The sequence below is a fragment of the Dipodomys merriami genome, unplaced genomic scaffold, assembly GCF_024711535.1.
Source record: "Dipodomys merriami isolate MVZ:Mamm:240054 unplaced genomic scaffold, mDipMer1.0.p SCAF_10, whole genome shotgun sequence".
NCBI classification, from domain to species: Eukaryota; Metazoa; Chordata; class Mammalia; order Rodentia; family Heteromyidae; genus Dipodomys; species Dipodomys merriami.
In genome coordinates this window covers 30,772,578-30,796,838 of record NW_027202271.1, presented here as the reverse complement: position 1 = coordinate 30,796,838, position 24,261 = coordinate 30,772,578, and the positions used below count along the sequence as shown (strand labels likewise).

At 36.0% G+C, this 24,261-nt stretch overlaps 1 protein-coding gene across 2 annotated transcripts in view; it reads left to right on the top strand.

Moving 5' to 3' along the window:
* Ptprr (protein tyrosine phosphatase receptor type R) overlaps nt 1-24,261 on the top strand; it is a 213,489-nt gene that overhangs the window by 20,611 nt on the left and 168,617 nt on the right. The window lies entirely within an intron of this gene.

Here is a 24,261-nt window from a genome sequence, read left to right as displayed (position 1 = left end):
GTTACACTTGTAGCAGGTCCTGGGTTATACTGAACCTCCCACCTTCTGTACAATGTGTTTTAAAAAGATAGGCATCCGTGTCAGCTGGTGTAGATAAATAGTACTTACTATGGATTCTCTACTTCTTTGACTCAAATCATAGTGAATGAAGAAACCACTGAAAGGAGAGTTGTGGGAAGTGGAGAGTAGTTTGGTTTGGAGAGTAGTATGGCTTGAAAATAATTGATAAATAATATTCTTAACATCAGTGGATAAACACAAGGTGCTACATTAATCAAGATGGTACAAAGATCCTATTGTTTATGTTCTCTCTCTCTCTCTCTCTCTCTCTCTCTCTCTCTGTGTGTGTGTGTGTGTGTGTGTGTGTGTGTGTGTGTGCTGGTCTTGTGGCTTGAATTCAGGGCCTGGATGCTAGCCCTGATATTACTATTATTTTTTTTCCAGTCCCAGGGCTTGAACTCAGGGCCTGGGCATTGTCTTCTGAGCTTCTTTTGCTTGAGGCTAGTATTCTATTACTTGAGCCACAGTGCCACTTCTGGCTTTTTCTGCTATGTGTTACTGAGGAATGGAACCCAGGGCTTCATGCATGCCAGACAAGCACTCTACCACTAAGTCACATTCCCAGCACCAGATATTATTATTATTATTATTATTATTATTATTATTATTATTATTATTATTATTATTATTGCTCAAGACCAGCAGTCTACCACTTGAGACACAACTCTACTTCTAATTAATTGGAGATAAGACTCATACTGACTTCCTTGCTCAGGCTGGCTTCAAACCACAATCTTCAAATCTCAGCTTTCTGAGTATCTAGGATTACAGGCATCAGACACTAGTACCCTGCTGTTTATGTTCTTAGAGTGGTAATTCAGCAGGGGTGCCATAGTTGACACCCTGTTTGTACTATGGTTCCTCTCATAATGGTATAAACCACAAAAACTACAAATCAGTTGATCAGTACACAACATATATATGAATTGAAACATTACATTTTAACCCATATGTGGAATTTTCATGTATCAGTTAATTTTTTAAATATAAAGCCAGTGGCTCACAGCTGTAATTCTAGGTGCCCAAGTGGAGAAATCTAGACATTTTGGTCGGAAGCCAGCCTGGGCAAGCAAAATTAGCAAAATATTATCTCAACTAATAAGCTGGGTGTGGTGGTATTCAGTTAGCTGTAGAGGTATGTATAGGAGGATTATAGTCTACACCTGCCCAGGTACAAAGGTGGAACCCTATTTAAAAAACGTAAATCAAAGAGAGTTGGTGGTTTGGTTCAAGAGGTAGAGTGCCTGCCTAGCAAGTACTAGCCCCTGATTTCAACCCCCAGCATGAAAGAGAGAGAGAGAGAGAGAGAGAGAGAGAGAGAGAGAGAGAGAGAGAGAGAGAGAGAGAGAGAGAGAGAGAGAGAGAGGAAGGAAGGAAGGAAGGAAGGAAGGAAGGAAGGAAGGAAGGAAGGAAGGAAGGAAGAAAGGAAGGAAGGAAGGAAAGAAGGAAGGAAGGAAGGAAGGAAGGAATAGAGATCCATAACTAAAACCCCTATAAAGCAATATCAAAATGATACTGATTTTTTTTGTCCAAAATACAATTAGATGAGCTTACTTTTGAGGCCAATATATGTTAATGAAGCTAGGTTTGCATTTTGGAGAGTTTCTCTATGTATCACATGTAATTCAATTAAATGTACCCCTTTTACTATATATACTATCCTTCATTCAGTATTGAAAACCAAAGATCCATTCATTGATGTTTTCAACTAACATTTATTTGATTCAGTTTTTGCTTGGAATATGTGAGAATAGAAACAAATGGAATACAGTCTCTGGTTTTACTTAAGCAATATCTGGAGGTATGCCGATAATTAAAATAACAAATCTGGAAGTGGTGCTGTAGCTCAAGTGGTAGAGCGCTCGCTTTGAGCTGAAGAGCTGAGGGACAGCGCCCAGGCCCAGAGTTCAAGCCCCACGACCGACAAAAAAATAAAATAAAATAAAATAAAATAAAATAACAAATCATAAAAATCAAAAATTGAGAACATAATATGAATTTTTTGTTAAAAGAGAATATGTAGGTTGTTTGGTTTCTTGAAAAACATGAGCGTATTTTATTTCTTTGGTTTTGGTTTTAGTATTGATTTTTTTCATTTCATGAGTAGCAGATATTCTGAAGGTAAAAGCCATGTACTTTGTCTATTCAGTGAAGACGGATGATATTAATGATATTTCTATATCTGTATAGGCCAGTGTTAATGCTAAGACTCGCGGGAGATATTTTCTCTAGTGATCATCATATACCCATATTCATATTCATCAACTCCTAAAGTCACTGGGAATTACAGCTGAAGAGGTTCCTTCTATCTTGTAATATCATGTACTGTTTAGTTAATTTAATAATGAATGTAAAAGGTATAAATGAGGATCTCTTGGCTATTTTACTTCTAACCTATTTGTGGTTTGGAGATTAATGAAGATGTTCTTTTTCTTTTGAACAACGGTCATGCAGAAGCAATAAATGATTTTGCTACATTAGTGTTATCTAACCTCTCAGGATCTAGCTTGCAACCATAATTGCTAGTACTGTTTCTTATAATCCACTTACATTACTTATGCACATGGTGATTTATTAGGTAAACCAGAGAAATGATGTTTTAAATAAGTCAATAATGCTCAGCCTCTTCAAAGAGCAATGGAGTGACATACAATTAAATATCAGCTGGCTTGAAGGACCATTTTTTCCAGAAAATCAATTTAGAAATGGGATATAGAAGATGCTTGCTACATTTTCTAGGTAGCTTAATGACTATGATGTAATAATTGATATATGCCTATGCATAAAGCTATACAGGTATTGAAGACATATGTAAATAATTTATTATTTAGAGAATGCTGCAGTGATACTACAGATTTATTTTAAAGATTAAGTTATAGTAAAATGGATAGTGCTGATGAAGATCAGCTTTTTGTTATTAGAATTTTTTCCAGAGAGTATAGAAATCTTCCTCTTAACCTGTAACACTTATATCAAACTTCTCATCTCAGAAAGAAATACATCTTTTTCTCCACTATTTTCCTCTCTCATTTCTGACATCATTTCAATAAAGTTTAAAATGAGAAATTTTAAAAGGGCACGCATTTCCCCTCCCTTACAGAATCCTAACTGTTGCATAAATCATTTCTTTAAAAAAATACCTACAAATTAATTTTTTCATTGTTCTTCTATCTTTTGTAATCAGGTATAGTTGACATTTTTTCCATAGGAAGGGTAGCACAATGAGTATGGTTATACCAAAGAATGTTGATTAGTTTCCAGAAATTCAATTAAGAAGCTGTTACTAGGCTTTCTGTGCAAGTACAATGTAGAAGGAGAATGAATGGCCTGGGAGGTTAGTGCTGAGATAAAAGGGTAAATGGCTTTTAACCAAATATACATTGGAAATCCCATTTATCACATTATCTCCAAGATGTGATATTTGTCAGGCCACAGAGCACACACTAGGATATAGGGAACCCAGGGATGGCTGGAAAAATTATTGCAATAGAAGCAGCTAAACCTCTTTCTAGCTCAGTATAGGTAAATGAATGATGACTGTTTGAGCTTGGTCAAAATGTGAGAAAACTGTAGACTAGTAATATAAAAGAGATTTTTGAGGGGTTAGTAAAGAAAGCATAGAGATAGGGAGATTAAGGTCTACTCCATAGATCATAGGGAAGGGAAAAGAAGAGAAAGGGGAGGGAAGTGGAAGTAGAAGAAGAAAAAGAGTTTGGCAAGGGAAGGAAAGATAAGGAAGGGAAGAAAAGAGAAAGCTGAGTAGCACGGAGGCAATGATATGAAGCTAGTTCTCCTAGAATCACATAAGGAAATGGTGGTGAGTTTTCAGGAGGATGAGATAGTCTCTGAGATTCTTGGAATCCTGTAGCTTTATATCTTACTCACTACTCAGAGACTAGTACCCAGACAGATTTTTATATTGTTATTTTGACACAAAACATGCTTGTAAAGTATTGTTCAACTGTAGTCCTGGGGAAACTGAAGTATCATGTATCAAAGGAGTTAGGAGTAAAAATAGTAACTACTAGACTCAACAAGCTAAACCAAGGAAAGACACAAGTCTAATGTAATGTGTGGGGTGACATCTGTAGCAAGATGTCTATTGGTAAAGCCCTGGAACACATCTCAGGTTCTTTGGTGGAGTGGGCATAAAAGCCTGAGAGAACAAATCTAAAACAAAGTTCCAAAGCATAAGGTACCATGTGAATTTTTTGTTGCTTTGTATGTTCCTCCCCCACAGTATAAACCCTGCTTTCAAAGGGAAAAAACAAAATGTTTAAATAGGGATACAGGTGGACCCAATGTAACAATGAGATGTACAAGACCCTATGTTGAAAAATGAACTTTACAATTTAGGCAGGGTGGGGGGGGGTGGGGGGCGGGCGAGGGGGGAATGTAGTTGTGGATGGAGGTGGGAAGGAAGGGACATTAGGGGAAAATCAAAGGAGGAGGCAACAATGGTTGATAAGAAATGTACTCATTACCTTGCTCATGTAACTGTAACCCCTCTGTACAGTATTTTTGCAATAAAAAACTTATTAAAAAAAGAAAGTTACAGTGCACAAGGATTGTTCAGATATTGAAGTTGTGCATACAAATTTACAAACAGAAATGAAGAAGTCATGCAGAGAAATGAGGCCAAGTAAGGCATTAAAGAGTCTGACAAGAGAGGCCTCAGGAAAATCGTAAATGGTTATTCATCACATGGCATTGACACAGTAGCTTATTTGGGTATAGCAAGTTCCATGACAAAAGCACTCATCATTTCCTTTGTCTATTTCGGCCTTTAGCCTACCTTTCTTTACAAACTTGAAACCCTGATAACTTATCACTCCATCCTCAGAATTTCCACTTTTTTTGTGTCAGAATGATGCCACAGAAAATTTTAATAAGATTGTAATACATGCATGCACACACACCACCTCCACCACCACTACTACCAATACCACTTCTTTCCCATTGCCAGAGAAATAAAATTATAATATCGTGCCTAGGTTTATATCTTGTATCAACTGAGGTCTCAGAACCCTTACCTAGAAATGTCATAAGGTCCCAACAACCTGCATTTATTAGTAATTCTTGGATTTTACAAAGTTTAAAGAGCATTGCCCTGATCTGGGCCTTGTTCCCATTTCTGACCTCATATCCCACCAAACTACTACATCCTGACTCCACAAAAACTATTCTGGTCATCCCTCTGTCTCTGGTTGCTAACTTGTTCCTGGATCAGAACTTTCTAGCAAAATGCAGCTGTTTCTAGACAGTAGGATAATGATTGATATTTTTTAATCTATAATCTTTCAAGGGTAAACAAAGTATTCAAGCAATATAAATTGTTTAGTTTACTTCTAGTATTCAAAATCATTGGACTTGACTTAAAAGATGCACAGTAACCATGACACAGATAATAAATGAACAATAGAGTTAAATTTGCTTTCAAAGGGGCTAGAAATTTTAGAAATTCTAGAATCCAAAACTCAGGTTTAACTTTTGCTCTTTTGTTAACCAAGTTTAAATGCTTTCTATTAAATTACAATATTTTTATACAATCATCTTCCTTTCAATCTTAAACTTTCTGCATAAAGAAAAAGGCTTTGTGCTTACATTTTCTCAGATATCACTATCTCCTTGCAAAATAATCTTGAAGTAGAAATTCCAACTTGAGCTTGGCATCTTGACAGTTGTAACCATCACCATCTGTTGCCTTTCTCCATTTCTTGCTATTAAAGCACTGAGGAGGATCAAGAACAAATTCTGGAAATGCTAGAGGCTATGCTTTGGCAATGTCATGATGATATCACCACATTGGAGAACTCAGTACATCTGCTTGTTTTGGATCATACAAGCTTAATATTAGGATAACTGACCTCCCAAAAGAGGTCACTTAATTGATTATCATACTAAAGATAAACCTATTCTCTAGGTCTACTAAAATTCCTTGTGGAGAGAGAATAATTTAATTATCTATCTTCACAAGTTTTAGAATATAAATTATGTATCTTCACAAAGTTACAGAATTTTTGGAAACTATAAAGAAGAAAAAGGGAAACAAAAAGCTCTTAACTCAGATAATCAATGTCACCTTGAGATACATATATACGTATATATATATGTATATATGCATATATACATACATATATATGCATATATACATATATATACGTATATATGTATATACATGTATATATATACTTTTATACGTATGTGCCTATATGCTTTTTTAACAATAGTATGAAATATGCATACACAAATTATGTTTTTTAAACTTTATATTATGGACACCTTTCTTTTTTCTATTAATAAGTTTTTTATGGTGAAAATACCGTTCAGAGGGGTTACAATTACATGAGCAAGGTAATGAGTACATTTCTTATCAAGCATTGTTTCCTCCTCTTTTGTTTTCCCTTACCATCCCTGCCTCCCCAATGTTGTAAAATTCAGTTTTTGACATACATCTTGTACATCTCATTGTTGCAATGGGTCTACCTGTATCCCTATTTAAACAATTTGTTTTTTCTCTTCCCCTCCACAAATTATACCAACATCAAATACAGTGAAAACAGGGGTTATACCGTGGGGGAAGGATATACAAAGCAACAAATAAATAATCTTATAAATATGTTAGAAGGGCTGGGAAGGTGGCTCATTGGTAGAGCTCTTGCCTTGCATGCATGAGGCCCTGGGTTCGATTCCTCAACACCACATAAGCAAAAAGAAAAAATCCGGAAGTGGCGCTGTGGCTCAAGTGGTAGAGCGCTAGCCTTGAGCTGAAGAGCTGAGGGACAGCGCCCAGGCCCAGAGTTCGGAGCCCACAACCGGACCTCCCCAAAATAAATAAATAAATAAATATGTTAGAAACAATCACAAGAAAGAAAACATTTGAGTCCTTATTTTGGGGTTCATTTCGCGTAATATCAACTTATCTGACCGTTTCTGCTTGTCTCAGACATATACTAGTTATTGCAAATAAGGGAAACCAGGGACACCTTTCAAGTTATTAAAAATCTGTATACAACATCACTTTTAATGGCTATTAAAAGTATTTGTATAGTAGAGTCTAGTTTTGTATATTTTTCATTCCCATATGTACTTTGAGTTAGGGCAGGTAATTTTGAAAAAGAAAATAAATATTGACTATATCAAATACAGTCTTTTTTTTTTGTCAGTCCTGGGGCTTGAACTCAGGCCTGGGCCCTGTCCCTAAACTTTTTTATTTTTATTTATTTTTTATTTTTATTGTGAAAATACTGTACAGAGGGGTTACAATTACATGGGCAAGGTAATGAGTACATTTCTTATCAAGCATTGTTGCCTTCTTCTTTGTTTCCCCTTCCCATCCACCCCCTCCCCTCTGCCAAAGTTGTAAAGTCCGTTTTTCTACATAACGTCTTGTAATCCAATCTTTCAATCGGTCTACCTGTATCCTTATTTCAACAATTTGTTTTTCCCTCCCCCTCCACAAATTATACCAACATCAAATACAGTGAAAATAGGGGTTATACCTTTGGGGAGGGACATACAAAGCAACAAAGAAATCATCTTATAAATATGTTAGAAACAATCACAAGAAAGAAAAAAAAAACATTTGAATCCTTATCTTGGGGTTCATTTTGCCTAACATCAACTTATCTAAACTTTTGTGCTCAAGGCTAGCACTCTACCACTTGAGCCACTGCTCTACTTCTGGCTTTGTGCAGTTAATTGGAGATGAGAGTCTCATATTCCTGCCTGGCTGACTTTGAAGTGTGATACTCAGATCTCAGCCTGCTGAGCATCTAGGATTACAGATGTGAGCCTCTAGTGCCTGGCTCCAAGATTCCTTTTATATCAACTGTCAGGTAACATTGTCAAGAGAATTTGTTGAGCTTATTATAGGGGAAAGTATTTTCTCTATGAACTCTGCTCTCTATATGTAAGATACTATTTTCCCCTTTAGAAAACTATATATAGATATAGATATATTCCATAGATAATTCTTCAGCAAGGGAAACATTTAAAGTAGCCAAAGAAGTAAGGAGAAAAAAAGGAAAGAATATTAAGTTCAGAAAATATGAAATGTTCTATTTGGGTAAATTTCTTTGAAGAAGATGAAAAGCACTTTTCTTCTTTATACTGGAGCCTAAAAATCTTTTCTTAATCCAAAGATATCTACAATAATGTCAAAAATAGAATACAGATAAACAAAGTATGTGTGTTTCCTTTGGAGCAAATATTTACTTGGAGCTGGTAATTCTCTATATTTATCCTGTGGTTTTTCCCTCCATCAGTAACTTTATCCCTTTTTTCCTTACCTCTTTCTTTATTTCTCTCTAATCATATATCCCTCTAAATTGTGTGTACTATTTTGCTACTATACAATATATGATTGTAAACTTTCCCTGTTAATAGATAATTTTATTGGGCTTTGTAGACATTAGGCACTAGCCTCGTATGATGTGATTGTCTTTATTAAGCAAATGCTTTAGTTCTTTCAATACAATCCATATGGATTATAGAGATGATTTTGTTCATGCTGTTGGTTGTAGGGCTTGAACTCAAGGCCTAGGCACAATCCCTGAGCTAGCTCAAGGCTAGTACCACTTTGAGCCACAGCTCCACTTCCAGTTTTCTCATGGTTAATTGAGTCCCACAGACATGCCTGCTGGGGCTGGCTTTAAACTACAACCCTCAGATCTCAGCCTCCTAAGTAGCTAAGATTATTATCATGAGCCACCAACACCCAGCAATTTGTTCCTTTTTTATTTCATTAAAACATAAAAGCTATAAGTCTCTGGGAGTTTTTTGTTTTTCCTGAGCCATGTTGAAAAACAAGATGCTAATCAGCCATTGGAATGTAAGCATTTAATCCAGATAAAGTCAACACCAAAACTCCAGGTCTCAGAAGTACCCACAGACCTAGATATGGCAGATAATACTTCAGGGGCATATGAGAATGGACACAGAAAAGAAGAGGTGTCACTGTCACTGTTCAGGGAAAGAATACCAGAAAAGGAACACATGGAAATGCAGATGCTACACTGCATAAATTCTTTTGGTAATCACAACCAGCAGTGCATCTAATATTAGGTTATTATGCCAATCAAAGTCTGCTTCCTAACTCTTCATTTTCTATTCAAGAGGGTATAAACCATAGATCTGGCTGTAACCTTTTTGAGAGAAAGCTCTGGGCCTTCTAGTAAACTTAGTGTAGTCTTAAACAATTCTTAGATACTTGAACCAAATAAGAAAATCTAGATGCAAACAGGGAATTGGAAAGAATACAGAAGAATTGGCCTAATGAGCCAAGAACTTTGCTTTAGTTGTGTGGATTCATTGTTGTTACAAATGTATTACTTACACTAAGGGATTTAGTGAGTATAGTGAAAAAAAATTAACAAGGTGGGGAAAACATTGGGAGTTGCTAAAAATGGCCATAATGTATCAGTGTGTAAGTTCCAATTCTTCTTATACTTCCTTCATGTTTGATGTAGCTTTTGTGACTTACTTTTGTCTATATTTTGTTTCCTTTAAAATGAGAGTAGAAGAACCTTGTAGAGTAATGAAGATTAAATTTTAAAACAGTGAAAATATCAGTGTGTAGCATATAATAAGCACCCAATAGATAATAACCACAAAGAAACATTCTTGCTACTTTATATGAAAGTTAGGAAAATTTTCTGCCATTATTTTTTTATTTATATTTTTAATATGTTATGTATATCTTTAGTTTGTTCCTCTTCTTCTACTACTAAAATTTCTGTAGTTTATATACTTGGTCTTTTGATGGTATCCCAGAGGTTTTATTTTATTTTATTTTTTATTGTAAAAGTGATCTACAGAGGGGTTAGAGTTACATAAGTCAGGTAACAAGTACATGTCCTTTTGAGCAGCGTTACCCCCCCCCTCATTTTTTCCCTGTTTTTCCCTTCCCAGACCCTTTCGTCCCCTCAAGTTGCATGGTTCATTTTCTAACCGTGTCTAGTGAATGACTCTGCTGTATTTGTTCACCCTTTGTCCCACTGTTTCTGAGCTTCTTACTCTCTCCCCATCAAATAAACTTATATACAATACAAAGGGTACAGAAATAAAGAACAGTGACAAAAGAGAAAAATAGAAGGAAAATAAAAAGAACTGCAACCAATACAATATTAAACCATTGTTTCCAATTTGTGGAGTTATCATATCCAAGTGTAATTTTTGTTTTTTTAAATCATCCATTGTGCACACTGATAGATTTATAAGTACTTTCCAGTTACCACAAATGAGGGGAACCATGCAACCTATGTTTCTTTGGGTCTGTCTTACTTCACTTAACATAATTTTTCCAAGTCTTTCCATTTCCTAACAAATGGGGCAATGTCATTCTCTCTGATGGAAGTACAGAATTCCAATGCATACATATACCACATTTTCTTGATCTATTGGTTCACTGAGGGACATCTGGGTTGATTCCATACCTTGACTGTGGTAAATAATGCTGATATATTGACTTAGCATTTTACCTTCATCTTTGTCTGATGGATCTAGCTCCTTTACTTTATCAATGATTAATACTCGTTTGTTTTTTTAAACTATCTTATTAGGAAAAACTTACAATTGGGCTTTTTATTTGGGTTATTGAGTATTTCACTTCCTAATGTTTTGGTTTTTTTCAGGGTTTCTATATTTTTATTGAACTCACTTTTCATATTCTGCATAGTTTTCCTTCATATTTTTGTTGAAATTCTCTTTTAATTCAGTCAGCTCGGTTTTTTGTATGTTATTTTTACTTACAAAAAGAAAGTAATAAACTCAATGTTACATCAATCTCATTTATGAAAATAGAAAAAATACATTTCTGGTGAATAGCTAGTCTAAGTGCATCATGGATACCGGATAATTATTCATACCTGTAAGGAATAAGAAAGTAGAGGAAGATGTGCAAACGTTTTAAGTAGATACCTAATTCTTACACCCTAAAACATCCATCCATTCAAAAACAGTTAAGTATGTCTCTGGTAGTAAGACAAATTATAGAGATACAATTCTGTACAAGATAAACATGATCCTTGCAGCCATTTAACAGTGTGAAAAATGGCTGAGAAAAAGGCAAAAAAATAAGCAAATAAGTAAACACAACAATTTCAGATAGAATAAGAAAGAAAACAAAGTTATATTACAGGAGAAAAGAGTAGGTATTATATTTAGTGGCTAATGAGGGGTTCTGTTGGAGATTTAAGGGCATCCACAATTTAATCAAGGTGCCTTTATTAAATGGAAGCTATGTGAGAAAAGTATCATTTTGGAGCACAACTCTGTTAGAATGCCAAATCAGGTATTTATGAATTGCATTTCCTTCAGTAAAGTTACTTAACATTTCTTATTCCAGTTTCCTCATTTGTAAAAAAAAAAAAGTGATACTAAGAATATTCGTGACTGAGATAATACATTCAAAGCCCTTAGCACCATGCCTAACACATAGTAAGATCCTTATTGAAACTGGTTGCTATTATCAATTTTGTATAGAACAATGGAAAAATCTATCTTTCTGATCTCAAAATCAAAAATACTTGTATTTCTTATGAACCACTAGTAGGCTTATAATTATACCTTTCAAATGCTGAGAATTGTGTTTCTTTCTTTCTCTTGACTGCTGAGAAGCTGAGAGGCAAATTTGTGATCTACCTCTAACAAATGGTGAAAACCTTACTGAATGTCTTATTTATTTTGTGAACTAACCTCATTCTTGGCTGGAGGTTTTCTTTTTTCTTCAGTCACCCTCCTTCTAATTCAATTTCCTTGTTTCCTTATTTTTTGATTCAATTTACTGTTGTATTATATGTGTTTTCATACACTGCTATAAATCCTTTCTCAAATACGTTCTGTCTAAATAAATAGTAGCAGCAACAAAATAGCTATCCATAGGGAAAGGTTGAGTGTGAGTGTTAAACAGCAAGAAGACCTTTTTGAGGATACTCTCTTTACCTATTGAATATGAAAAAAATAAGAATAGCTTATCAGAAGTAATTACAATATATGTGTGTGGCTTATTGGTCTGCAGGCCTCAACCTTACCCCAATCCCAATTTCAGAAGAAATTTTCATTTCTAATGTGAGCAGCTTGTACAGTAGAAATAATGATTTTAAAAGAGTTCTGAGCCCTCATGTCTGTTTATCCAGAGACTACCTGAGAGATTATGGCCAAATCAATGATCAGTTCACATCTTTGAACTTAAAACTTCATGCTTACTTGGCTTTCTTACTTAGATCTGGCAGTCTACCACTTGAGCCATGCCTACAGTCAGCTTTTTGTTGATTAATTGGAATTGGAGACTTGCAAATTTTCCTGTCCAAGCTGGTTTCGAACTGTAGTTGTTGGATCTCAGTAGCTAGGATTGCGGGTATGACCCACCAGCACCAGGCTCAGCAGCTCCTGTTAAAAAATAATAATATGTCAAGCCAGTTGCCAGGGGATCACACTTGTAATCCTAACTGCTCAGGAGGCTGAGATCTGAGGATTGAGGTTTGAAGCCATCCTGGGAAGGAAAGTCCATGTAACTCTTGTCTCTAATTAACCACCCAAAAGCTAGAAGTGGAGTTTTGGCTCAAGTGGTAGAGTTCCAACCTTGAGCAAAAAGGCCAAGCAAAGCTTGATGCCCTGAGTTCAAGCCTTCCATAGTGGCACACAAACAGTTCATACTATTGAGTATAACTCAGTTTCTTAACAAAGATCATGTCTTATTCATATCTCAACTCTACTTCCTTGGCTGTTTTCTGATATATTTGAAGAGGTTGGACTTAGAGCCCAGAGGATTATATTAGTTCAAGATACTTAAACATCAGTCAACAAGACTCATAAGGAAGGCCCAAAGTGTGCCATTTATGATATTAGCTTGATATTTTAGCAATCATTCAATTCCTTTTAAGAATTTTATTGTCAAGGTGATGTACAGAGGGGTTATAGTTACATAAGAAAGCTAGTAAGTACATTTCTTGTTGAACTTGTTACCCCTCCCTCATTTTTCTCTGACTTTCCCTCCCCCAGTCCCCCAAGTTCTCAGATCATTTCGAACATATTGTCTTGTAAGTGTTGCTGTTGCATTGGTTCCCCCTTTGTCCTTTGTTTCACCATTTGTTATTCCCGTTCCCTTCAATCTCCTTTCCAAATTTGTCTCTAATTAAGACTCAGATTGTTACTGAAAGCTGTTGGATACTATTGTCAATCTACTAAGGTATGAATAGTTTTCAGTATTAATTAATAGTTTTCAGATAAATGAGTTCTCAGAACCCATGTATTATGTAGAAAAGAAACCTTTCAACCTAAAATTACCAGCTTAGAAAAGGCTGCTCATTTCCATACTAACAAATTCTTGACGTATTAACTACAATTCTACTAATGATTGACATACAAATTCTACTAACAATTGATATACTAACACATTCTACTAAAAACTGATATACTAACCAAAAATCCTCAGTGTCACATGTTCATGCTCACTCTCCCTTTATCAGATCACCTTATCACGAAAGCTTACAAACATTCTGGTTTTTAGAGTGTTCCAGATGCTGGTGTCTGGAAACATTTATTTTTTTACTGTTATCTGCCCACCCTGCTACATATTCTCCTGGAAAAATTATAGACTAGTCAAATGGTGCCAGTAGACAAATGGCTTACAGAAACAGGTATAACATGGTAAATGTAGCTTTGTATACCCAGTACTGTCCCAGGGAAGCTCGCATTGGTGCAAGAATTCCAAATATTTTGGTTCCATAGATCATTCACAGTAGAAAAACCTATCAGTTCTGAGAAATTGTTCTTTCTCTTCTTTCATTTAAACTCAAAGTAGCTGTTTTATGTTCAGGCCTGGGCTTCCTCTCCAGCTTGACAACTCCAATGAAAAGAGTGCCAAAAACTCTGAGTCCTTTTTTTTTATTGTAAATAACATCACTAGGCCCTTTGATTTTCAGGCATTTTGTTTGGTACAGGTTGCTTTCTCAAGGGTTTGAAGATCTCTGGGCACTGACAAGAGAAACTGAATATCTAGGTACTTTTCCAATCATGGAAAGTTGACAACTTGATCATTTCACCACACCATGCAAACATTCCAACCACTTGATCTCCAAGTTTTTTATTTATATAAATAGTTGGAGAGTTAGCTTGAGCCTGGAAACTCATCAAGAACCAAAGAACATTAAATCAAACATTCCAAACCTTCTTTTTCTTCATGGAAAACTGTGTTATTACAACTTCTCTGTGGCTCTCATGAGTTTTTAGTGAGGATCAAATGAATACACATATATGGAAGCACATTATGTTATGATAAAGACAGCTATCACAGACTGTTTTAAAGTTGACTGTTCTGTTCCTTCTAACAGGGCCATTAGACATTTCTGGGTGGATTGATATTTAATCAAAATCCATAGAAATCCTCTGTCTAATTTAGAGAGTTTGATTGTCACACATTTCCTTTGCTCTAGAGTATAGTGGTTGCCTGAGTAAATTCTATGAACAAACATGAGGATGCTTTTGCCATCCTTTCTTTGAAAGACATTTAAAATGAGCAAAATGTCATGGTCTTGACTGTGAACTCAAACCATTTCTAATGTTTTTGTGCTGAACAGCCTTATCTCTATAAAGACTATTTACACTATTTATTACTTATAGAAATAAGAGTAATTTACAAGCATGAATATATATGTGTGTATATATAAATATATAGATAGATAGATAGATAGATAGATCTGAACCTAAGTCCTATTATACTTCCTTATTGTGGATGACCACTAAAAATTAAATGACATTTTAAATACTAGGTATTATTCTAATCAATTCTATGCACCCTCTTCATAGAAAATTCATTTCTATTTTACAAAAATAGTGAAAAGTTAAAAATAAGTTCATTAAATGTATTTCATTTGTTTTGTGAAAACTAGAAGACTATGTTTTCGAAGTTAGGTTCAAAGAAGTAACTCTAAAATTTTGTATTGCTTCCTCTCCAACCTCTTCCATTTTTCTCCACAGACTATGATAAACCTTCTGCAAATGAAGCCAAAGTAGTACAACATCCTTTGCTAAAACATAAACACTCCAGTGACTTGTCCCAGCATGAGATTTCCCCTTTAAGTTATGGTTTTTCTCGACTAATGGCACTAAATCTCTGAGTGGATGAAGGGTCTTTTTCAAATTTTTAGTTGCCCCCAGATAATTACACATATTTATGGAGTGTGGTATGATGCTATGTATACATGTGCATGGTGGAACTTAGCAGCCAGCACACTAATGATGTTCTAAGTGATAATATCCAGTATGCTTTACTGATGCTGTCATTATACTATATATTGATAGCTTAGAGAGACTCAGAGACTCTAGTTTCCTAGTCTTGTTCTAGGAAAATGAATGAACCTATGACTAATTTTTCTCATGAACAGAAAAAGTGATATAGTCCTGAAAAAAGAAATTTAAAGATGAACCAAGTTAGTCTATGGGAGACCTGAGCAGCCAGAACACAAAGATGGATAGCTAAAAGCTGTCCATGAGATTGAAGGCTACTTGTTGAACAGATGGCTATGGAATCAAGCGTGTCCTGGTTTTCTCTCAAGGAGAGTTTGCTGCTATTGGATTTTTTTTCAGGGTCCTCATTATCCAGGGAATCACAGGCCGGCTGGGTGATCTGTCAGTCACAGGTGAGTCTATGGACTGACTTGTTAAAAGGACTGAAGGGAAATACACACCAGTTTGCTGCAGCCCTTACTGCTAGCAGATCCTTCTTTATACCATGGGTTTCCTGGCTGGATCCTAAAATCTTCTGAGACTGTAGCATCAATTTTGAATTTGAGTCAACTAAATATCTTTGTCTGAAGTGGTGGTTACATTTTTAATCCCTAAGGTGTGTTCATGCCCTTTGTTTTTAAAGGCTCAAATCTAGGCATCTATGCCTCTTTACATAGTCTTGGCTCAACTAATGTTAAGAACAATGTGGAAAACTCGATGAAAAGATTCCTGCGCATCTTTGCAAAGACTGCAGGTGGCTGAATGTCAGAAGCACACATTCCACAGCATTCACACAATGTATGTATGGAGCATGCTCACTGACAGGATGCTAGTAATGTTAGCAGAGTCTCATTCTGACTTTCCAGCGACTGAAGGTTGTATTGTAAACCTTACATTCTAACAGCCTTGGAAACAGCTGTTCTCTTGCTGTCTTTGAGGAAATAGAGCATAGAGTTCAGACCTGAAGGTTTTTGTTGTTGTTCCTATTGAACTACTGATTTGCTGGGGAGATGTAGGAAACAATCTTAAGATAACAGGGAATCTAGAAAATGAAGGGTAACAATCAGTGAAGAACAAAAATCAATTTTATTTATTGGGCTACCACTCATAAGGTTCTAACATAGAGGTTTTCATTCCTCATCTCAGAACTCTACGTGATAGCCTGCATGTATCCCCCTTATCTGCCAGAGATGAAATTTAAGAGCTCCAGTAGATGCCTGAAACCTTAGGTGATACTGATGCTTGAATATATTTTTCTTATACACATATGCCTCTGACAAACTATAAATTAGGAACTATAAGATTAAATAACTATTGATAAACTAAAAGAATGATAAAAAAGAGATTAATAAGAGTGATGTCAAATATCTCATCACACTGTACTTAACCTTTTGGTGATAGTGATAAGTGATGTAATTCCTTCATGAGGAGATAAATAAAGTTGGCACTTCAGGGCAGTATTATACTGCCATGTAAGGGCTACTTAACACAAGCACTGTTTTTCTGTAACAGTTTCTCTTAAAACCAAGACAATTACTAAATGACTAATGGATGCATACAGTATATAGTCTAAATATGGTAAGCAAGTGGATGATTTATATCTCAGGCAGGATGGAGCAAGGTGTCCATCACACTAATCAGAATAACACATGGCTTAAAACTTATGAATTGTTTATTTCTGAAATTTTCCATTGAATAGTTTCATTTTAAGCACTGTTAAATTTTCCATTTGCCAGTTGACCATGGATAACAGAAATGGCAAAATTAAATTTCAGATAAAGTTAGGGCTGATATATTCTCATTGCATGTTAAAGTTCTCAAGCTTCAGGTTCCTTTTCATGCAGGAAGTCTACCTCTGGATTTTGAAGATGGTATTTTCTCCTCTATATGATGCAGTACCCACATTCACATTTAGGTTTCAAGAAAGAACTCATCAAGTTGGAAGAGAACTCCAGCTACCTTCCTGAGCTGCTAGTGAGATGAATTTTTCACACAGAGAATATCAAATGCCTTCTAAGAGATAGTAATTTCCCTTAGGGCCAAGGAGCTCTTAATTTTATGACTTAGTCTGGTGGTAAAATTCCTTCCCTTGCTCTCTTATATAGCCTTTTCTCTAGACCAAAAGAAGATGTACAACTCCTCTTTAAGAAGTTCTTTGTCACTGTGTTGGTTTCTAGTGACAACTGTAACAAATGACCAAAGACACAGTAACTTAAATCAAAGAAAACGTGTTACCTTGCCAAGTGGGAAGTCAGAAGTCCTAAATCGGCCTTTGACTGGTTTTTGCCAGAATTGAGACTTGAACTCAGAGCCTGGGCACTATCCCTAAGCTTCTTTTGCTCAAGGCTAGCACTCTACCACTTGAGCCACAACACCACTTCCAGCTTTTTCTGTTTATGTGGTACTGAGGGCTTCATGCATGCTAGGCAAGCACTCTACCACTAAGCCACATTCCCGGCTTTCATGGCCTAATTTCTAAGTGCTTGCAGGGCTATATGCTTCTGGAAGTTCTAGAAGAAAGAAGCACCTCAGGGACTTTCCTGCCTGAGTTGACTTCAAACTGTGATCCTCAGATCTCAGCCTCCTGAGTAGTTAGGATTATAAATGCGAACCCCTAGTGCCCAGCCCAAGAGGAGAAATTGAATCCTTTTCCAGTTTCTAGAAGCTGTAATTTTAAAAAATGTAACATCAAATATTTTTACTTGTGAGATTTGGCTTTATATTCAAATGGCTACTGACAGAGTATTTTACTTTCATTCACATTAGTCCCTGCCACCTACCTGGCCTGTTTCACCCAATTATTTTCGCTTCTCAGACCCTGTAGCTTACCTGAGTTTACAATGACTTCAAAATCACAGCATTAACATACATACTAGGAGATACTTATTCTGATAATTTTGTCAGGAATAGTAATTATATATATATATATATATATAAGATATGTATGTATATGTTAAAACTCTGTGTTAATGCCTTGATATACACATAAAGCAATGAACGAGACTTGTCTTGAAGCAGTATCCTAGTATTTGTAGGTTAGTTAAAATTTCTCTTCCAATATTTGTCTTCAGCCTGACTCCCAGCCTTTGATCCACCATCACCTACACCAGATTATTGTAGTATCCCTTTCATCATCCTGAAAGCAAAGTTTTGTATTAATTCCTTAAAGTTTAGCATCTACTTATTCCAAATAAAGACCTTCCTCACTTATATGTCCACAGTCTCAGGAAAAATGGCTATCAAGCAATGGCAGATTAACAAATAGCTGATGATGGAATGACTAAATAATTGCAATGTTTTTTCTAGCGATTGCCTATAGTTATAAGAATAAGGTAATGATAGAGACAATGACGCCATTGGTGCCTGCTTTTACAGAAGTCCTAGAAAAACAACCTTACTAGTTATGTACCCTCCGCTCTTGACCATAACTAGTTGATCCACAAAAGATTCCTGAGCCAAGAACACTTTATCCTTTGTTAATCAGGAGCTTCTGATGTAGCCTATTGCAAGGAATAATAGACAGAAAGAAATTTTGCCCCTTTAGGGATTTTCCTTTTGAAAAGTTTTTCCAGATTTTTCCTTTAGGAAAAAAAAAGAGACACAGTAGGTATCAAAATGGTAGTAGATGCTTGAACAAATTCATCATAGTAGGGATATGCAAAAAATAATACATCCCAAAGAGATAGAGCACAATTTGACTCTATGATTTTTTCTGGCTACCAGGTACATTTTATACTAGGTATAACTATCTTGGATGGCTGGAAAATTACCTTTTTCTATCCAAGCAACAACTTCTCTCCTCTGCCTTTAACTTGGTGAGATGATTGGCTCTTAATACTAAAAGACTTGCTTGGAAGATTGAACCCAGCAAAGCAGTAGAATTTACCAAAGGATCCATTATAGAACAACAGCTTTGCCAAAGTGAAGATGAATGGAAAGCCAGAGTTGTTCAAGTTTAAGCACTACAAATTCCCAGAATGTTGTTCTGAACAGAGCTGGGACTCAACACTTTTAAACATTGGACATTTTCCAAAATGTGAATATCTCTGAACCCTTCGGTTCTGAACAGGAAAACAGTAATGAAAATACCTGATAAACATTCCATCTAGTCAGGAAGAAAGGGGAAATGATAACTATTGGTTTATTATAATCATTGGATTGAAAAAGATGTCATTTAAACAAAAAGATGCTATTAACATTTGATTAGACATTTTAGGAATCAGCTTGCTAAATTGGAAAAGATGGCATAGTTAGCTTTAGAATATGCTTCCTGGAATAGTTACCTTCAAAGCAAGTATAATCTTTATAAAGTAACCTCAGCATTAATTTTTCATGAATTAACAGGCATGCAAGAGGATTAAAGCAGAATAATAGATGTAACATTACATAAAAGTAGGACAGTCATAAATGATTTATTACTTCCTTGCTCATCAGGACTGGGCTTTGTGAATCTTAATTGAAAACTGGTATGGCTAAATTGTTGAAAAAAAGCAAATTGGTTATTCTGATAACAGACAACTCTCATTAGGGAGCTAATTAATTTTATGAGGCTGGGCGCCTAGTATATAAGACATACTTACAAGTCATGTTTAGTCATGGGACTTTATCTAATTAGAGTCTTTTTCCAGTCAGTGTACATTATGTATATTTTGTTTTCATTTTGATCAGTGCTAGGCATGGTATAATGATTGTAGACTATAATTTTATATAGAAACAAAAAGTAGTGTTAGATTGCTGGTAGAGGATAGGACAATTGGTTAATAAGAAGATACATTCTTTCCACTTAGGAAATGGAAAGACTTGGAAAAAGTTATATTAAGTGAAGTTAGCCAGGCCCAAAGAACCATAGGTCTCATGGTTTCCCTTATTTGCAATAACTAGTATATGTCTGAGTCAAGCAGAAAAGGTCAGATAAGTTGATGTTAGGGGAATGAACCCCAAGATAAGTATTAAAATATTTTTTCTTTCATGCAATTGTTTCTAACATATTTATAAGATGATTTCTTTGTTGCTTTCTATGTCCCTCCCCCATGGTATAACCCCTGCTTTCACTGTATTTGATGTTGGTATAATTTGTGGAGGGGAAGGGCAAAAACAAATCGCTTACCTAGGGATACAGATGGACCCATTGCAACAATGAGATGTACAAGTCATTATGTTGAAAAAAGAACTTTACAACTTTGGCGGGGGGGATGGGAAGTGATGGGAAGGGAAAACAAAGAGGAGGCAACAATGCTTGCTAAGAAATGTACTCATTATCTTGCTCATGTAATTGTAACTCCTCTGTACCATATTCTCACAATAAAAATAAAATAAAAAATATAATAAAAGAAGATACATTCTTTTTTTTGGGGGGGGGTCCGGTCGTGGGGCCTGAACTCTGGGCCTGGGCACTGTCCCTCAGCTCTTCAGCTCAAGGCTAGCACTCTACCACTTGAGCCACAGCGCCACTTCTTGCTTTTTTCTTTTTGCTTATGTAGGGCTGAAGAATCGAACGCAGGGCCTCGAGCATGCAAGGCAAGCGCTCTACCACTGAGCCACCTTCCCAGCCCCAGAAGATACATTCTTTACATCAGTCTTTACACTGGACCAATCCTCTAGCATCCTTTTTCAATTTCCTTGCATCAGTTATGATGCAAACCCCAAGATTCCTAGATACCAGATGGAAGAATATTATGAGGGATAAATGCACATTTTCTCTTCTTTTTTAAATAAATTAAGCAGCCAGTGATATACTCCTTCCTGATATGCTATGTACATTTTTGTTTTTTAACTATTATTTTACTTGCTTAACGTTTCCATGACCATACTTTAGTTGTACAAGGGAGGTTCATTGTGTTTTGTTCATACATAAATATACTGGGCTCTGATCAAATATGCCCTGAAAAAAGTAAAAAGTAAATATTAAAATTAAATTTAAAAATAAAAAGGTAAACATTTTAAGTTCAATTTTTAATTCCTATTTTTTTCAACTTTTTAACTATTTTTATTCCCCTCTTTAATAAAAATAAAGTCTACAGTGGATTGACCATGACTCTGCTAGTTATAATAAAACCCTGTAAAAGAAGCATCATTATTATTGCTGGCATCATTATCATATAGAGGAGAAAACTGAGGCTTGAGTTTGTTACCAGTAGCTAATCTATTCCTGCAACAGGATCCTCAAGTTGTAATCTAAAGTGGGGAGGGTTGTAGCGTTAAATATGCAAAGAGAATTGCCCTAAACTCATATCTATGTGCACACTGCTTCATTTCTGAGGAGTGTGAAGCATTGCCTTACTGTTGATGACACTAGTCATAGATTTTTGTTGAGCTGTCCATGGTTTGGATGTGGGAAAACAAAGTCTATCGATGAGCAATTCGGATGCATTTGCCTTGTGCCCATACCCTTGGGCCGAATGTCATTCTGTTTAAAATTCCTCCTTAAAAGAACATGACATTCTGAGGTTCACTCCATTTAGAGCTCATGTTTTTCCCTTCCCCTCCAAAGGAGGAAACAACAATGCTTGATAAGAAATGTACTCATGGGCTGGGAAGGTGGCTCAGTGGTAGAGCGCTTGCCTTGCATGCATGAGGCCCTGGGTTCGATTCCCCAGCACCACATAAGCAAAAAGAAAAAAGCTGGAAGTGGCGCTGTGGCTCAAGTGGTAGAGCGCTCACCTAGAGCTGAAGAGCTCAGGGACAGCACCCAGGCCCAGAGTTCAGGCCCACGACCGGACCCCCCCCCCCAAAAAAAAAGAAATGTACTCATTCTTGCCCATGTAATTGTAACCCCTCTATACAGTATTTTCACAATAAAAAAAAAAGAAATGTACTCATTACCTTGCTCATGTAATTGTAACCCCTCTGTACGGTATTTTCACAAGAAAAAAACATATATATATATATTATATATATATACATATACATATACATATATATAAAACTCATGTTTATGGTCTGATTATGAAATCCAAATTTTGTTCCTTAAGAACTGGATTAGGAAGGCAGTGGCCAATCAGGGCCACTTGTTTGTTTCCACAGGGCTGAACTTGAAAGAAACCCCATACAGAAAAAGAACTTGATGAACTTTTGGTAAGTTCACAAGTCTTATGGGAAGATAGTTGTAATTTGATGTGGAAAGAATAGCTATATCTGCTTACTAAACCTCACAACTAAACAAAGGTCAGTCTCCAGGTGCTCCAACTGTCTCAAATACAGCAAAGAGGCAGTCTGGACTGAGATCAATCCCAGTCATTCCAAAAGGGATTTGGTAAATTTGCATGGATGCCACTGGAATCAAATATCCATAAGGATATTTGCAAGAGAAAAATCTGAGGCTTCTTAGGGGTTTACGGATTTCACAATCTGACCAATGACCTCTGTAAAAACTTAGCTGATTTTCCCATCTGCTAGACAGTTTCTCAAGCTCAACTGTAAAGCTACCATAGCAAGAATATTAGGGAAATTGAAAATTAAATACTTACCAGTTCTAGGAATGGAGAAAGCACATGTGAAACTCATTTCACAGAAACCCATGGCTTACCATAATATTGACATATGCCTTTAGAGACTGTGCTGTGAGTTTTTCTTCCTAGCTAGTATTTTCTTCTCTGTGAGTGTGAGTGTGTTTGCCTCTCATCCCCAGCTAGGACCAGGAAACTGCTTTTATGTAGTGTGTCAAACGCCATTGTTTTATAACAGTCCTACCCTACTCTATCTCTAATATACAAGAGTCGTATTTATACAACATATATTGGGCATTTTTTTCTAAGCCAACCACTGCTCTTATTTCTAGAGATACCAGACAGCAAGTCTTTGCTCTCTTCTTTAATGAAGGAAGATAGATTCTATTTCAAGTACCAAGTTCAGGAAGAAATGTGAAACAGCAAAAATAAAAGCAAAAAAAGGCAAGAAATAGGAATTACATGTAGTGCTAGTTTACAGAAACAAGCTTGGAGGAAGGATTCCTTGTCTCTAATCTCTAGTTTGCAAATGGATCATAGTAGCAACTCAATACCTATTGTCCTAAATAATTAATAAGTGATTTCAGTCTGATGTGTTGTGCCTTAACTTTGTTGACCATTCCTCTTTCAATTCCCCTTCCTTCCCTTTCTTCCATGAATTTCTGAGTCAAAGCACACACTCACTGTAAATAAGTAATGAATATATTCTTCACCATGCTAGTTGCAATTAAGGACAAAAAAAAGTGATCACTTCCTGCTTAGTTGGAGCAATAGGCCTTCAAACTGACTTCCTTAACTGTAGATACTATCTCCATTTTTTTGTTTGCTTGGTTGTTTGGCTGGTTGAATGTTTTGTTTTTGTTTTTGTTTGTCTCTGTGTGTGATGCTGAGGATTGAATTTAGATCATCGTATCTGCTAGGCAAATGCTCCATTACAGAGTCACACCTGCATTCATTCTTTTATCTTTAAAGTGACTGTTCTCACAGGTAAATCTGTTCTTTCATGGTTCTCATACAAATACTTCTTATTGTGCCACCTGAAAACATGCCAGTCCTCACACATTGTTTTCTGTATTCCTTTTGACCTTAACTATTTCATTTCATCATTCTCACTCTTACCTTCTTTGTGTCTATGCTATTGCATTTATTTCCCAATCTGGAAACTGCATGATCATTCCTTTCATTCAGCTAGATGAAGTGCCCTTCCTGCATTGTTGTTTTCATATACCTTTTCCATGGGTATACCATGGTCCTATAATTTTTGATAAATGTGTTTCTTTCCCCACCATCCATGACACTACCTACATGCCAGGTAAGTGTTTTCTTGAACCAATATGTTTCCACAGTGTGGTACAGCGACTAGCTTTGAAGTTTCTGATAATATCTGGACACGAATAGATTAATTCAAAGAACTGAGTCTTACTGAAAAACAATGAAAACAAAACTATGTTCTCTCCTAAGTTCTTCTAAAAAGAATGCCTGAAGAGATACAAGAGAATAAAACAGTGGGTAGTTAAAAGTGCTACAG